Consider the following 13,120-nt stretch of genomic DNA (forward strand, 5'->3'; position numbering starts at 1 on the left):
TAGAATTTTTGGACAAGAGAGCTTCGGAATGCATAATCATAATTTGGAAGAAGTGTTGAATGCAATTTGGAGGCATAATTTGGAAGATTAACACTTGGGAGAATCATTGCATGAAGCTTGCAAGGTAAGGAAGCTGAAGTAGCTTCAGTTCGCGCCGCGACCAGAGATGGCGCCGCGAACCTTGCGTATCCAGCAAGTTGTTTTGGCCAAGTGTTCTGTTTTCAAGCCAGCTGTGTGTGACAGTTTTATATCTGTTTTAGGATGCTTTTCAGTTTTAGATGAAAATGAACATTTTAGGAAAGATCAACTCTTTAAGAAAACATAATGGAAAATAGTCATTCATTCATTCATAGTTTCATATTTTGTAAGAGAAAAACAGAGTTTATTCTACCATTGCCTTTTGCTTTCCAAAATGATGATGAGGAGCTAAACCCCATTTTGTCAAGATTGGAGGTAGTAGCTATTCCTATTTGTTTATGTATTTCATTTGACTCTTATATATGATAAAAGGTTATTGATGTATTGAATGATATTTTTGCCCTAAGTTGAATATTAGATTTGAGTAGTTGTTGAAAGAGATTATTTAAGTCTTGACATAAAATATATTTTCAAGTAGTGAATAAGTTGTAGAAATAGATTTATTCACTACTCTTCTTTTGTATCAACCATTAAAGATTGCTATATTGATAGTTAGGTGGAGAAATCGTCTAAAGATTAATATAGTGATTATCACAATATCATTTAGACATAAATGATATTGAGAGGATACTTGAACATCATCAATAATCTTAAATCTATATAGTTGTCATAAGGAATCATAAGCAATTTGAATAGTGAACTCCAATCTTGCCAAGCCTTTTACATTTGATTAAAACTATTTTATTGTTTTAGTGACATTTTACTCAAAAGATAACTTTTCAAACAAAACAACTTGGTTACATTTTAAACTTATAACAATTTGGATTATAGAACGGCGGTAATAACAACCAATCTTTGTGGATACGATATTAAAATATTTGCCGAAAATATACTTTTCAACAAATTGGCACCGTTGCCGGGGATTGGTGTTCGATATTACAAGCATTGCAATAATTCATTGTTTTAAGTTTTGTACTTACTATCACTCTTGTGTTTCACTTGGTTTGTTAGTTTTGTAGATTCTAGTGCATGCGAGGAAAAGCTACCAAGGAGCAATTTCAATTCGATCCCGAAATTGAAAGAACACTTCGAAAGCTCAATAGCAAAACACGAAGAAGAAGGAAACTAGCCGAAGAGAGGAATCGGAGAGAGGAAGCATCTACTTCTTCACTTGTTCGAATCGAAGAAGTGGTTGTAGAGACTTTTGAAGGAAACATGGCGGATGACACTCCTACCGAAATGTTCGCTAATAGTCCAAGAAGGAATGCTCAATTTGCTCGTGGAGGAAGAAATACGGAGATGAAGACCAGAATCCTCCAACTTCTTTATGAAAATCCATTCACCGGAATGGACCATGAAGATCCGTATACCCATCTCATCAAATTCTATGAGATTGCGGGTTCTACGGGAATTGACGAAACGGGTGAAGAAGCATTATTCAAGAGGATGTTCCCACACTCCTTAGTGGGAAAGGCAAAAGAGTGGTACCTTGATCAAGCACCAAGAGTGATGACAAATTGGAATTTGCTAGAAGAAAAGTTTTTAGAAAGATATTTCCCTCAATCCCGATTCATGGAAGCCAAAACGGCTATTGCGGTATTCACTCAAGGAAGCAACGGGTCTCTAAATGAGGCTTGGGAAAGATTCAAGTCAATGTTGAGAAAATGCAAAGGCCATGGTTTTGATGAGCTCACTCAAATCCATATTTTTCTAAATGGGCTCCAATAAACTCATAAGACACTTTTGGATGCTACCGCGGGTGGCTCTCTTATGTCAAAGAATGCAGAAGAAGCAAAAGTCATTATTGACCGGATGGCACTCAATGATCGTCAAAGTCAACATGACCGTAGTCCTTCACAACGTAAACCGAGAGTTATTGAGTTAAATACCAATGATGTCATTCTTTCTCAAAACAAGCTACTTTCTCAACAAGTGGTGTTGCTCACTCAACAAATGGCCAAGCTTCCACAACAAATGAAGGAAATTCAAGGTTCTCAAGTTCGACATCAAGTAGCATGTTGCGAATTATGTCAAGGAGATCATCCAACCGGTTTTTGCCCTCCACTAGAAGAAGTGAGTTATGTGAACAATCAAAATCAAGGCTATCAAAGACAACCTCCCAACAACTCATATCCAAGAAACAATCAAGGTTATCAACCATCAAGGTTCAACAACCAAAATTTTCAGCAACAAAGTCCTTATCAACACCCAAACTCTCAAGGACAACAATCGCAAGGAGGAAATTCAAAGCTAGAAGACACTCTTCAACAATTCATGCAAGCCTCCATGGAAAATTAGAAGAGCAACGAGGCAGCAATTAAGAATTTGGAAAATCAAGTAGGCCAACTTGCGAAGCAATTGTCGGAACAAAACGCGGGATCTTCATTTTCCGCTAACACTCAAACCAATCCAAAGGAGCATTGTAAAGCAATTGTCACGAGAAACGGTAAAGAGTTGACAAGTGGAAAAAGTGAAGAAATTACAGTAGAGAATGATATGGATGTGGTACTGGAAAATGAGGATGTGGCGTGTGGAAAGGAGAAAGTGGCAGAAACTCTTTAGTTCGCGCCGCGATCTCCCTTCGCGCCGCGAAAAGAGCAGGATCAACAAATGACAACAGAATAGCAGGGTGAGGTGGAAAGGAAGAAGGATGCCGAACCAAGAAAGAAAAAGAAAGGAGACAAAGGTGTGAGTGTCATTCCTACTCAACATCTACCTTATCCGCATGCATCATCAAAGAAGGACAATGCTAGACATTATGCACGGTTCATGGACATATTCAAACAACTTCAAATCAATATTCCATTTGCCGACGCATTAGAGCAAATGCCACGGTATGCAAAGTTCATGAAGGATATCCTCACAAAGAAAAGAAGACATGTGGAAGACGAGACAATCTTACTTGATGCACGTTGTAGTGCCATCATTCAAAAAACTCTACCAAGGAAGGAATCCGATCCGGGCCGAGTCGTTTTACCGGTAACCATTGGAGGCACCTACATCGGTAATGGTTTGATTGACTTGGGATCGAGCATAAATTTAATCCCCCTATCCATTGTTAAAAGATTGGGAAATGTCGAGATTAAATCTACAAGGATGACTTTACAACTAGCCGATAAGTCCACCACTTCACCATATGGAGTTGCTCAAGATATGCTAGTGAAGGTACACAAATTCTTATTTCCGGTAGATTTCGTGATAGTGGAGATGGATGAGAATCGTGATGTTCCTCTAATTCTTGGAAGACCATTCATGAAAACAGCCCGGATGATGATTGACATTGATGATGGACTGATGAAAGTGAGAGTGCAAGATGAAGAAGTGACCTTCAATCTTTTTGAAGCCATGAAGCATCCTAATGACAAGCATGATTCTTTCCGAATCGATGCAACCGAAGAGGAAATAGTGGAGGTCACAAACCAAGTTCATATTTCTAATCCTTTAGAAAGATCTCTTATCGGAGCCTACAATGTTTTGACTGAAAATGAAGAAAAAGAGATTGAAGCAATGTTGCATGAATTAGAGTCTTGTGGGGAGCTTGCTTATCATGAAGAAACAAATGAAGACTTGGATGTGACAAAGAAAATGGAAGAACCAAAACTAGAGTTGAAAATACTACCTTCACACTTGAAGTATGTGTTTCTTGGTGATGATTGTACTAAACCGGTGATCATTAGCAACACCTTGTCCACAAAAGAGGAATACAAATTGATACAAGTGCTGAAAAAGAATGAGGGTGCAATAGGGTGGGTGTTATCCGACTTAAAGGGTATTAGTCCGGCCTATTGTATGCATAAGATCATGATGGAAGAAAATTTCAAACCCGTTGCACAACCTCAAAGGCGTCTAAATCCATCAATGAAAGAAGTAGTTCGGAAAGAAGTTGTCAAACTCTTGGAAGCCGAAATGATTTATCCTATCTCCGATAGTGAATGGGTGAGTCTGGTGCAAGTAGTTCCAAAAAAAGGTGGCATGACGGTTATCAAAAATGATAAAAATGAGTTGATTCCAACAAGAACGGTAACCGGGTGGAGGATGTGTATTGACTATATAAGGCTAAACCAAGCTACAAGGAAAGACCACTTCCCAATACCTTTCATGGACCAAATGTTGGAAAGGTTAGCCGACAAAAATTTCTATTGTTTCTTGGATGGTTATTCGGGGTACAACCAAATTTTGGTCAATCCGGCGGATCATGAGAAGACGGCTTTTACATGTCCTTTCGGCATCTTTGCTTACCGAAGAATGCCTTTTGGGTTATGTAATGCACCAGTAACATTTCAATGGTGTATGCAAGCGATATTCTTGGATTTAATAGAAGAATGCATTGAGGTGTTCATGGATGATTTCTCCGTTTATGGATCGTCTTTTGATTTGTGCTTGAAACATCTTGATGTAGTTTTGGGAAGATGTGTGGAGACCAATTTAGTGCTCAATTGGGAAAAATGCAACTTTATGGTCACCGAAGGTGTTGTACTCGGTCACAAGATCTCCTCCGAAGGATTAGAAGTTGACAAAGCAAAGGTGGAAGTCATTGAGAAATTACCACCTCCAACAAATATAAAAGGAATAAGGAGCTTTCTCGGACATGCCGATTTTTACCGGAGATTCATCAAAGATTTTTCAAAGATAGCAAAGCCATTGAGCAATTTTCTCAACAAAGGTACGCACTTTCTTTTCGATGAGTCGTGTCTAAAAGCTTTCCTTGATTTGAAAGAAAAGTTAGTCACCACACCCATAATCGTTGCACCAAATTGGACACTTGATTTTGAACTTATGTGTGATGCAAGCGATTATGCGGTTGGTGCGGTGTTGGGTCAAAGAAGAGATAAAATTTTTCATGCTATCCACTATGCTAGTAAAGTTTTAAATGAGGCGCAAGTCAATTATGCGACAACTGAAAAAGAATTACTAGCTATAGTGTATGCATTGGAAAAGTTTAGAGCTTACTTGATAGGGTCTAAAGTTGTAGTCTACATCGACCATTCGGCGATCAAATATTTGTTAACCAAGCCGGATTCCAAACAAAGATTAATTCGTTGGATTCTCTTATTGCAAGAGTTTGATTTGGAAATCCGGGATAAAAAAGGTTCCGAAAACTTGGTGGCGGATCATTTGTCTCGTTTGGTTAATGTGGATATTACAAACAAAGAAGAGGAAGTAAGAGAAGAATTTCCGGATGAAAAACTGTATGCGATTCAAGTGAGGCCTTGGTTTGCCGATTTTGCTAATTATAAGGCAACCGGTTTAACACCGGAAGACCTCACTAGTAATCAAAGAAGGAAATTCTTGGCGGATGCAAAATATTATGTGTGGGATGATCCATATTTGTTTAAAGTGGGTGTAGACAATATTTTGAGAAGGTGTGTAACAATTTAGGAGTCAAAAGACATCCTTTGGCATTGTCATAACTCTCTGTATGGAGGTCACTATAGCGGTTTGAGAACAGCCACTAAAGTGCTCCAATCGGGCTTTTATTGGCCGTCTTTATTTAAAGATGCATATGAACACGCGAAGAGTTGTGATACATGCCAACGGAGTGGAGGAATAGGCAAACGGGATGAAATGCCTCTAACCAACATGCTAGAAGTAGAAGTTTTTGATTGTTGGGGTATTGATTTCGTTGGCCCATTCCCCTCTTCCTTCTCAAATGAGTATATCCTAGTGGTCGTTGACTATGTTTTGAAGTGGGTGGAAGCAATTGCTTCACCTAAGGTCGATGCCAAAACAGTGATTAAATTTTTAAAGAAAAACATATTCTCACGTTTTGGTGTGCCTAGGGTGTTGATAAGTGATGGAGGATCACACTTTTGCAATACACCTTTAGAAAAAGTTTTACAATATTATGGTGTAAAGCACAAGGTGACCACTCCCTACCATCCACAAGCAAATGGTCAAACAGAGGTTTCTAACCGGGAAGTCAAGCGGATCCTTGAAAAAACAGTCTCGAGTTCAAGAAAAGATTGGTCATTAAAACTGGATGAAGCTTTGTGGGCGTATCGTACCGCATACAAAGCACCTATTGGACTAACTCCATTTCAAATGGTGTATGGGAAGACTTGTCATCTTCCGGTGGAAATGGAGCATAGAGCATTATGGGCTCTCAAATTTTTGAACTTTGACTCCACTTTAGCTGGAGAAAGAAGAAAAGGACAACTCCATGAATTGGAGGAATCAAGGAACAACGCTTACCATTCGAATAAACTTTACAAGGAAAAGGTAAAAGCATACCATGATGGAAAGGTCCGTCATAAAGAGTTTAAAGTTGGACAAATGGTACTGCTTTTCAACTCAAGGTTGAAGTTCTTCCCTGGTAAGCTGAAGTCAAAGTGGTCAGGACCGTTTGTTGTCAAGGAGGTGCGCAACTATGGGGCCATTGTGGTTGAGGATCCAAAGTCACAGGAGAGCTGGACTGTAAATGGACAAAGACTCAAAGTCTATCATAGTGGCGAAGTGAATCAGGATGTTTGTGTCATTTCCCTAACCGGACCGAGCTAATCATTGAACCGTTGAGCTCAAAACAACGTTAAATAAAGCGCTTGTTGGGAGGCAACCCAATGTTATAAGTCTGCATTTTAAATTTTGTCAATTCTGATTGTTATGATATTCTGTTGTGTTCTTTTATGTGAAACTTGAGTTCTGTCCACTGCCAATTAGATTTTTCAGAAATTCCTTTAGTTCGCCCCGCGATCAGCTTTCGCCCCGCGAACTGAATGGAAAACTTCAGTTCGCGCCGCAAACAGAGTTCGCCCAACGAACTGAGCGTGGCAGAACCACTTAAGTTCTGTTTAGGTTATTTTCAGTTCATTCTTATTTTCATAAATTGAAACTTTTCTTCAACAACCCACTGCCCCACTTCCAAAAATCAAAATTTTCCTCTCCATCTCCCAAATCCCAACTTGTTAACAAAGAACCAAGTCAATTTCAACAAGGTATGTGTGTTCTCTTCCCGTTCCTTTTTGGTTTCTCACTTAGGTAAGATAGGGTTTTGCAACAATTGGAATTTGATGTTAGAGATAACCTTGCATGTCTAAAGTGGATTCAAATTAGGATTAGATTAGGGATTATGATTATGACTGTTGATAGGTGCAAGCATTAGGAACCCTATAAGGCACCTGGAATTTTCCTGGTTCGCAGGGTTCGCGCTGCGAACGGGCCATCGCGCCGCGAACTGGGAAATTCCAGTCTCATGTTTTATGCTTTTGAATGCTAACTTCTCTTATGGTTTGTTGTATGGTTGTTCTGATTTTTATTGCAGATGTCAAAAAGAACAAAAACCATGTATTCCGGTCCCTCTCGTTCCTTGCGACGATTCACAAGCGATGAGCATGAAGAAAGATTCGACAAATTAATCAAACGAACCATTCAACCAGAGATATTCATCCGCTTGTCACCGGGTGGAACTTATCGGAATTTGGTGTCGAATTTTGAGAGAAGAAGATGGAGTAAGCTTTATGAACCAGAGCCGGCAACAAATTACGACATTGTGCGCGAGTTCTATGCCAATGCTCTGCATCTTGAAGAGGGAGTAGCATTCCATTATCAGACAAGAGTGAGAGGCAAGATTATTTCTTTCAGTAGAGATGCAATTAACACGTATTTAGGTAATCCTCTCACCTTGGCGGAGAATGAGCGGTGCGAGTAATGTGCCAAAGAATTGGCCAACGATTGGGACCTTCCAACGGTGAGCGCTACCTTATGCCTTGAAGGAAGGACGTATGACTTAAATGATCAAGGATTCCCAAAGTCATGGAAGAGAGAAAGTTTGAATCTGGAGGCAAGGGCATATTTGGTGCTGCTTTTGAATAATATCCGACCAAGGAGCCACAACACCACTATCCCTTTGGATGTAGGATGCTTATTGTACTACATCATGATTGGCAAATATGTTCATGTGGAATCCATTATTGCAGGGGAAATGCGCAAAGTGGCTACTAGCGGAACGAAGTTCGGTGGTAAAGCGGGTGTTCTTGCATATCTGGGGCTGATTATGGGACTTTGCTGAAGGGCAAATGTTCTCATTCCGGATGAGGTACATTTGTCTATCACTAGTGTTATTAATGATGCTTATTTGAACAGGTTTTGCCAGAGCCAGATGGACAGAGCCGAAGGAGCTGGGACTTCGTCCTCTAGACCCCGAGCCTGCACTACTCCAATATTCGATTAGATGGCGTTTGCTAATTATTGCTATGAGAGCTTTGAGGCCTCTAGGAGGTCTCAATCATTCATCTTTGATGCTATGCAGCAATAATTTCAGAACACCTTCCTTGCAGCTGAAGCCCGCACATTCCCTTCCCAGGCGGAATATGTTGCTTATGCTAATTGGCCTGAGGGCAGGCCAACTTTTATGGGGGGTGCAGGAGGTGGTGCGAACCATGACGATGAGATGGAGGATGTTCTTGGATCCGTTGGTGGTGGCCATGAGGAAGAAGATTGAGGAGTTTGTTGAATTAGAGTAGTTTTTATTTTGAGTTTTTTGTATTATTATTGCTTTTGTTTAATTATGATTGTACTTTTGGTGGCTCTAGTTTCACCATAACTTTGGTTTGTTAATTTGTTTTGACAATTGCATGAATATTCTGTGAGATTTAAGTGTGTTACAATGAATTTGGTTTACCAACATTTGTTTGTTTAATTGTTCTTATTCATAAGTCAAGCTTAAAGCAACCAAGAAATGTTCGCAAATAAAGAAGCATAGGACACTTCGAGTGGTGATGATAAGAATTAGTGTCGGCATTTCAAGGTACACTTTATCGCTTTCTAGACTTAACATGAGTAGTTTGATGGTGTGTTGCAAATTCCATATCATAAATTCATTGAAATACATGTCATTTTTGAATCAAAATAGGACTTAACCATTTGTGAGGAGGCTTTCCATTGTACACTAAAATGCGAGAAACCGAACATTATTTTAACTCATTCTTATCATGCTAAATCATGCGTTAATCTATTTTTATGTGAAAATATTGAAAATGATAGAGACATTGTTTGTTATGAGAAAACCCACTTGACCAAGAAGTTTTGAATCAACTAACCTTGTGAGGAGTGATCCTTAGTTAACCCCCTTTGAGCTTACTTTAGGATTCATTTGATTGATAAGTGTAAAATCAATTGAAAATTTTGTGAATAAATGAATCCTAATTTCTTTCGTGTCAATTAAACCCTCAAACCGAGTTGTTTGCAAATTTTGCCTTTCGCTTATGTCTAAGTAGGGAGCATTATTGAATAAATTTGGTTTTGGAATCTAAAGTTGGGGAGAGTAAAGTAAAAAGAGTTGATTAGAAACTTGGAAAAGTGAGTTTTTATGAAAGGGTGAAAATATGAAAAGAAACAAGAAAAAGAAATCACCCTTGAAACCATAGAGCAAAGAAAAAGAAAAGAAAGAAAAAACAAAGAAAAGGCTCATGGTTGTGTGTATGTAAAAAAAAAAAGACGGGGATCAAAGAAATGGAAATTGTGTAGAGTTGAATGTATGGGAATGCTCCCTTAGGATAAACAACTTTGTTGAATTCTCTTAATCATATCCTTTCTTGTAACCCAAGCCACATTACAACCCTTGAAAGACCTCTTGATTCTCATTTTTCACATGATTTAGTATTTGTTTTGATGACCGCATGATTTGAGTTGTTGTTGATTTAATTGCTTGGATGAGTGAAAGTAAACCTTCATGTTTATTCATCATTATTATGATGTGTGTGTAAGTTTGATTCAATTTTGACATATATGGCTTTGAATTCCTTGGTATGATTTTTGCACCCAACCATTGCTCTTATTCATGTTTTGTCTAGCATTGAGATAGGTGGATTGAGAAAGTGCCATACACTTTTGAACCATTTGAATGTCCTTGGTTAATCCTTGTTTCAATCTTTTGTGTCATTGCTTTGGTTGTGTTGGTGGAAACTTTTGTTTAGGGACAAATAAAATGCTAAGTTGGGGAGAGTTGTTAGGGACCAATTAGTAATACTTTTTATATAATTTTATTGGTCCTTTTTACCAATTTTTGATCTAATTACACACTTTTATTCTCACAATTTTGTATAAATGCAATTAGGTTTAATTGATGTTATTTTGAGTAGTTATTTCACGTATTTGTTAGTTTTATAGAATTTTTGGACAAGAGAGCTTCGAAATACATAATCATAATTTGGAAGAAGTGTTGAATGTAATTTGGAGGCATAATTTGGAAGATTAACACTTGGGAGAATCATTGCATGAAGCTTGCAAGGCAAGGAAGCTGAAGTAGCTTCAGTTCGCGTCGCGACTAGAGATGGCGCCGCGAACCTTGCGAATCCAGCAAGCTGTTTTGGCCAAGTGTTCTGTTTTCAAGCCAGCTGTGTGTGACAATTTTGTATCTGTTTTAGGGTGCTTTTCAGTTTTAGATGAAAATGAACATTTTAGGAAAGGTCAACTCTTTAAGAAAACAGAATTGAAAATAGTCATTTATTCATTCATAGTTTCATATTTTGTAAGAGAAAAACAGAGTTTATTCTATCATTGCCTTTTGCTTTCCAAAATGATGATGAAGAGCTAAACCCCATTTTGTCAAGATTGGAGGTAGTAGCTATTCCTATTTGTTTATGTATTTCATTTGACTCTTATATATGATAAAAGGTTATTGATGTATTGAATGATATTTTTGCCCTAAGTTGAATATTAGATTTGAGTAGTTGTTGAAAGAGATTATTTAAGTCTTGACATAAAATATATTTTCAAGTAGTGAATAAGTTGTAGAAATAGATTTATTCATTACTCTTATTTTGTATCAACCATTAAAGATTGCTATATTGATAGTTAGGTGGAGAAATCGTCTAAAGATTAATATAGTGATTATCACAATATCATTTAGACATAAATGATATTGAGAGGATACTTGAACATCATCAATAATCTTAAATCTATATAGTTGTCATAAGGAATCATAAGCAATTTGAATAGTGAACTCCAATCTTGCCAAGCCTTTTACATTTGGTTAAAACTATTTTATTGTTTTAGTGACATTTTACTCAAAAGATAACTTTTCAAACAAAACAACTTGGTTACATTTTAAACTTATAACAATTTGGATTATAGAATGACGGTAATAACAACCAATCTCTGTGGAAACGATATTAAAATATTTTCCGAAAATATACTTTTCAACAGAAGCCTTAATTCATCTGGGTGTCTTGTGTAACTTCCTCAGCAAGTTTCTTCAACAATTGGTCAAAGATTTCAAAGGATACTTCATTATACATCATCTTAATCATATATGATCCTCCATGAGCCCTAAAGATCAAGAGAACTTCAAGTTTGCAAGTTGGTCCAAAGAACTTGACCAGAGAAAGTCAACTGGTCAAAACTGGGGTTGCCTAGACCCTATCTTCTACACTTTTTGTCATATGCAAATTATTACAAGATAAAAATTACTCTTTATGACATTAAAAACAACTTTCATTTTGGCATCAATATCTAGTTTTGCTTGGAAAGTCATTTTTTATGGTGAAAGAATATAGGTCATTTTGTCTGTGCCCTAGTTAGGAGGTCAACTTCCAAGAAACATAACTTGCTCAATTTTTATGATATTAATTCCATCCAATTTTAATGGTCAAATTCAATATGTATTATCAAACTTTTATTCTTTGAGAAATGTCAAATTCCACTTGAAAGGGCATGTGCCATGAGGAAACATTATAGGTCATTTTGGGTCATCACCATTGAACAAACAATTTTTCTCAACTTATAAAATGCATAACTCCCTCATGCTGTAGCGGTAAATTCATGATCATCAAGCTATGGATAAGCAATACATCAATAAAACCAGAGTCGCCACCGCACTTTTATTGTTTCCAAGGGAAAAGGGAAAAGTACGAACAAAACCCAAAAGTAAGAAGTTTTCAAATCAAAACTAATAAAATGTCAGAGATTACAGGTGAGGGGGTTGGTTACACAAAGGGAAGGTGTTAGCACCCAAAGTGTTCTAGGTACTCCTAGGGAGCCCTTTTTTGTGTGCATATGGATTTTGTACAAAAGTGATGTTTACAAACAAATAGAATGGGGGGATGAGAAAAAAATTCATTAATTATATTTTTGTGTTTGACAAGACCTTCGGACTTGTGCCTACGTATCGACATAAAAATGAGGGATCAAAACCTCGTAGTTTGTGATACAAATTTCAAAGTGGATGCATTGCTTTTAATCAAAAATTAAGTTTGAAAGGCACGAAGGCCTAGAAAATGGTTTAAGTGAGTTAGTTATTTTTGGATTTTTTGAAAGTTTAGATCAAGTATAATTAAGTCTATTTACAAGTTTGATTAAGAAAAGAAGTTTGAAAAAAAAACAATGGCATAAGGCCAAAGTTTCTAGTTTGCAAAGTGGTCAAAGTTTAGAATAAAACTAGTTCAAACAAAGAAGATTTTTCAAAAGAAGGGAGAGATTTTAAATTAAAGAAATAGGGAGGAGATGAAGAGACTAATCCTATGTACAAAATTAAAAGTTAAGAGTTGAAAAGATCTGACCAATGGGTAGCAATCTAATAAACGAGAGTGTCTTGTAGAAACCCCAAATTCCCTTGGATATTAGAATCAAGACACAAACAATGCATACAATATTATCTTGAAGAGAAAGGCATTAAATAAAGATAGCCCCATCCAAGCATTATCCATTCCATAATCTCTTTCAAATTAGCCCATGTAGCAGATGAATTCCACCAGTCACAGGTTCAAAATAACAACTTCATAATGACCATATTATAGATGAACTCAAAAGGATCTTCAATGATGTATCAGATGAAGTTTCAAATTACAAGCACTTGGTTACACAAAAGTTGGCATTGGCCAAGTCCTTTAGCATTGGGAGGTTGCCTAGATTCTAAGTCCAATTGTCCAAGATCAAGTCAACAGTCCACACAAAAGTTTTTTAGGGTTTTTGTTCTTATTATGTACATTAATGGTCCAAGACCACACAAACAAACAAAATATACACAAGCAAGATATATCACACAATA

Source organism: Lathyrus oleraceus, chromosome 7, assembly GCF_024323335.1.
Source record: "Lathyrus oleraceus cultivar Zhongwan6 chromosome 7, CAAS_Psat_ZW6_1.0, whole genome shotgun sequence".
Classification (NCBI taxonomy): domain Eukaryota; kingdom Viridiplantae; phylum Streptophyta; class Magnoliopsida; order Fabales; family Fabaceae; genus Lathyrus; species Lathyrus oleraceus.